Raw genomic sequence first — 5,435 nt, forward strand, 5'->3', positions numbered from 1 at the left:
AATATATATATATATACACATACATATACAATGTGTACACCCAAAAACATTGACAATTATCTAACGCACATTTAGGGCCCATATCCAGTGCGACCCGGTGCAGTTCGCGCCCGGATGTCACTGGATCGCATAGATCAAGCTGGGAACGCGAGGTACAGGAAAGCCCGCCGTTCCAGTGCTATCTGAAAAAATTCTGCAAGCACTATTTTTTCAGATCACACTGAACTGGAACAGAGGGCTTTCCTGTACCTTGCGTTCCAGTGCAGGCGATCGCACTGCGGGGGGGTCGTGTCTGCGGTGCCATTGTCATTAATTGCACCCACACACCCCAGAACGCGGCCTGGCTTGATCTATGTGATCCAGTGCGCTCCGGGCGCGAACTGCACCGGGACGCACTGGATGTGGTTTGACTGGGCCCTTACATGTCATGTCTCAGTCATGTTGAAATCTTGTTGTTTTTTTTTCCTTTCTCGAGTTTTCTTTTCTCAACGGCACACACAGAAAATAATTTGTGGTAAATAATTTTACACAGTAAATGAATTGCAGAAATTAAGTCTAGAGAGATCTCCCCTCCTCCCCCATACACAGCTCATGTCCCATGATCTATGCCACCGGTGACATCTGCCCTCTTTCCCCATACACACAGCTCATATCCTAATATCTGGGACATCTGCCCTCCTTCCCCATACGCTCATATCCCATTATCTGTGCCACCAGTTTTATCTGCCCTCCAGCATACACAGCTTACTTTTCTGTGTCTTGCCACCAGTGAGATATCCAAATTTCATAGCGCTGGATGTCATTTTTACAGGCAGGGTTTTTAACCCTTTTGCTGCCCCATCTTTTGCACATGTGTTAAAATGTACATTTTAGGCCTGAAGATTAACCCCACCCCAGATTATATATTTCCTGAAAGCAGAGGCCCTGTAAAAAAAAACAGGGGGTAGTTGTAATTTTTTTGTGTTGCATTATATTAGCGCATCTGTTTATTAAACCCACATTTTTAGTAAAAAGTACGCTAAAGTTAGTTGAATGTGCATAAGCACATTATGTTACCCAATTTAATATATAAATGATGAGGTTGTGCTGAGTAAAGAGATACCAAACATTTCAAGCTTCAAACTGCGTGTGCCCGTGAAACTTGGCCAGAAATGTCAAGAAATACTTTGCTGGGCAATGTATATTTTGATCTGGACACATCGCACAACTTTTGTATATCGAGCATGTTGGAAATTAGCCGAGAATCGTACGATTTTCGGCTGGTTTTTAACATGATCGAGAGATCACTGCCGAACGGGCCGGTGTGCACACGCGCACACTGCCCGTTCAGCATTGCAGTCATTGGAAGCCCGCCCCTCAGGGGGGCGGGCTTGTGATGATCGCAAGTACGATCTGCCTGTCCAAGATGGGCAGATCGTAAATTTCTTTAAGTACTTTACAACCCTCGCAAGACAAAAGTCTTGCGAGGGTTGTAGAGTGTATGGGCACCTTTATACTGGTCTGTATTTGATAAGCTGTGCTGTCAGTAAGCGTTATGAAATGTAGAGGTTGAGCAAAGATACAAAGAGGATATTCATCAAAACGAAAGCAGACAGAATCTGGAGCAGTTATCTGAGGCAACCGGTCAGCTTATATCTTTCATTTTCAAAGCTTAACTGAACAAACTGAAGAGAGAAGATGATTGCCACATTGCCATGTACAGCTGCTCCAGTTTTGTTTATAAATTGCTGTTTTTGTTTGTTGAGTAACAGAATACAGGGTCATTGCCACAAAGTGGGATTTGTTCTCATTAGCTACTCTCCTGCTGGAGGGTAAATGTGTACGTGTTAAATGGCTATAGCCAGCAAATGTTTTTAGTTCTAGAGTGGGGAAAATCCAAATTGTATTGCTGTCTGTATTTCTACTGAGGAATTTTTCCATGACTTCCTGGTCTTGTGCCATGGTACCACTGGAACAAGAAGTGCTCCCATTGCAGTAATTAAAGGAGAACTATGAGGTGAGTGATTTCCACTCATCCTCTTAGTTAGAAGCTGTCACAGGTCGGCTCTATAGATTGAGAAGCGAGCAGAAATATGCAGCTGATCCGCTCACTTCCCTATAGTCTCCATGCAGTGATCGGTGACTGTTAGTCACGGCTCCCCGCAGGGATTTCCCCCTCTCCTCTCCGATCCTCCAGCGCTGAGTGGAGGAATGAACGGGGGAGGGGGCGGGCACAGCTGGCTCTGCCTCTAGATAGGCAGAGCCAGCTGTCACTCACGCAGCTGGGTGGATCTCGACAGTATTGTCGGGATCCGTCTGGGCTGCGGCGCTCTCAGTATATCACATGCAATAGCAAGTGATATACTGAGCTTTGGGTCATGGGAGGAGGTTAGTATATGTCCTCCCGTGACCCTAAAGAGAACTATGGAGAAAAACACTTACCCCATAGTTCTCTTTTGAAGCCTGACATATTTTTCTTTGTGTGTGTCACTTTTGCATAAAATTCACTTCCATACCTCTTCCAGTTACAGCTTGTCCTACCCACAGGAATAAGTAAAGAACCTCTGCAAAAGAAATACAGCAATAAAAGAACTGTTCGAAGTCCTATCCCCCCCCCCACCCCCCTCCAAAAAAACCCTCAACATGTTTGGCTTTATGGACATCCATTTACCCTTTAGACCTATAGACCTACTGATTTCTGTAGCCCCCCTTTTTTTTAACAATGCTCTGCTTTTTAATTACATTTAGGATCTTTAAAGCAGAGCTCCAGCCAAAAAAAGATAATAACCAATGAACAGCCACTTAAAAGATAAAAGGACCAAATCAGCTTCTGCTTCAATATTCAACTTTGATCCAGAGATTTCTTCCGCGTTACTTTTTTTTTGCCACCATCCTCATTGTGATTGCTAGCATCATTCAACCCATTCCATCCTGAGCCCCGGTTGTCCTTGACCTACCCGAGCCTGTGACTGGACAGTGAAAGAAACAGCAGCACAGTGGTGCATTAATTGCCAGTAGATGTTCTCAGTCTGATGGTCAGCATCATTCAACCACCGACTCCCTTCTGAGCCCAGGTTGTCCTGGACCTGCCCCAGCCTGTTACTGGACAGTGAATGGAGACGCAGCAGCACAATGATGAGTTTGTCTCTTTTTCACTGTTTCTTCCCCTATCAGCATACTTCTCACCAGTACATGAACTGATTTGCTCCTTGTGCTGCTTCTTTTTCTCACATTCCAGCCCTGCTCTACAAGAATTAAAGAGTCCAGTACCAGGTCAAATTCAGGTACTTGCATTTGGAAAATCTTTATAATGGTATATTAATGATTACAGAGCTGAAATAATCTGTGTCTTTCTTATCTGCCTGAGTTCAGCTTTGGTTCCGTTATGACAGAATATTGTTTGTGCTAATCTTTGATCGCTGTCTTATTTTGCTGCCTCATCAAGTGATGAATGTCTACACTTATATGCAGGAAGAGCTCAGTATTTGATTGGTACAGTGTTGTCAACACTTCTGCTTAAGTACATCATTTAATGTCTGTGCCACTCCCTCTACTGTTCTGAAAGATCTGTGTTGCCTGTATTCCCACTAGAGTTCAGCGCACGATTGCAACGGAAAAAGCAAACACAGGTTTTTAAAGCTGAAACCTCTAATTATACTTTCGATTGCCTTTTAAAAGGTTTTGTTGATGCGTTTGCTCTAATTGCTTGCTGAATTATTCACATCTACCTTTGTATGCTTGCTGTAAATTATCTATAAAGCCGTGGCTTATATTGTCGAGCAGGACCGTGGCGAGATGGCTGCTGTTGACACAGGTGCCCAGGTTATTAGATGACATAGGTGTATACTCTTTTACGACATAGCCCCTCCTGCCTTAGCCTGGCTTCTGTGCAGAGTACGCGGCTGTATTGTAAGTATAGCATTTTGCTTCTCACTTTCACATCAAGTAATGTAAAGTAGGATCAGGTACTACCTAATACAGGTCTATGGATTCATGCTTCATAGCTTAAAGGCACTAGTGGCTCTTGGGATTTTATCTGTCCGTAATTGAATGTGATCTATAGTTTATAAATAGCTGGGATAACATTCTGCCTGTGGGGGGAAAATAGATTTTATCAGTCAGTTTTTGCTAGTTACGTTTTCATTAGCTTCATGGCTTTATTTGCCATTGTTATGTATATTTGATATAATTCTGTATTGTGCATTTTATATTCTGTAGAATTCATTAGCCGACCTAGTTTATACTAGGAGCAGGTAACCAATGCTGTTGTACCTTTATACACAGACCATATGTGAAAAAAGGTTAAATAGGTTACACTAGCTCTTTTTGTGTATTTTGGACACGTATTTATTTTATTACCTATTTATATGTTATGCTGACATTCTACTGTGCCCCACAGAATACACAAAGCTCTTTATATCCGGCCCTGCTCCATGGGAGCTTACATACCAGTGCTTTTACCACACGCACACTCTAGGACCATTTTGTTCATTAGCAATTGACCCGCTAGAATGATTTTGCAGTTGAGGAAGAACCTTTTGCAAACCAAGGAAGAACACGTAATAAAAAAGACCCCTAGCAATGTAAGCCTAAATTTATGCAGACATTATGTGACACTAAACTCAGGAGTTAAATCTTAAAAATGTATTCAAGTACCTTAACTATTAACAAAAATGTATCTTATTTGTGTATCACTCAGCTGTAGATCCTCAAATCATCTCTGAATTGGTACTGACACTGTCCTTCCTTCTGCAAGGTGGCTACTTCTGTTCCCCATGGACCCTGTGTGCGTTGTAAAGTAGTCACTGCTCCCTCCTGTGATGGACTACAATCTCACATTTAGTTTACTAATTTGTATTGAGATTGTGTTCCATCACGGAAGCGAGCTTGGAGCGGTGACTACTCTACAACACACACAGGAACCATGGGGAACAAAAGTAGCCACCCTCCAGAAGGAAGGACAGTCTCAGCACCAATTCAGAGATGATTTGAAGATCTACAGCTGAGCGATACACAAATAAGATACATTTTTGTTAATCGTAAGGGTACTTATATGCATTTGAAAGTTATAACTCCAGAGTTTAGTGTCACTTTAAACCCAGGACCCCCAGCATTGTAAGCCATAAACGACTATTGGGTCTGTAAGAAATGTTTTTAGCAGAATGGCTTAGTAAACGTACCCTCCTTGCACATATCATCATACCATTTTAAGCTGTTCAGTTCAATGGCTTCATCGGGTGCCCCCAGCAGAGGTTCGCTACCTGGGTGAACAGGCACTGGATAGACTCCTGGATCCTCCAATAATGTAAGGCCGGTTCACACATCGGCAACACACTGTCATGTGGGGGTGCACACAGCGGCTGCCGCACGGCCCTATTGATTTCAATCGGGTTACATCTGTGGGGCAATCGCTAAAAAAAGGTACCGTATATACTCGAGTATAAGCCGTCCCGAAT

At 43.0% G+C, this 5,435-nt stretch overlaps 1 protein-coding gene across 1 annotated transcript in view; it reads left to right on the forward strand.

The window, feature by feature from the left end:
- The window catches only part of PITPNM2 (phosphatidylinositol transfer protein membrane associated 2), a 264,382-nt gene that overhangs the window by 43,596 nt on the left and 215,351 nt on the right, over window positions 1-5,435 (forward strand). The gene's annotated exons all lie outside the window — the stretch shown is intronic.

Source organism: Nanorana parkeri, unplaced genomic scaffold (assembly GCF_000935625.1).
Source record: "Nanorana parkeri isolate BGI_ZX_2015 unplaced genomic scaffold, ASM93562v1 scaffold13, whole genome shotgun sequence".
Taxonomy (NCBI): Eukaryota; Metazoa; Chordata; class Amphibia; order Anura; family Dicroglossidae; genus Nanorana; species Nanorana parkeri.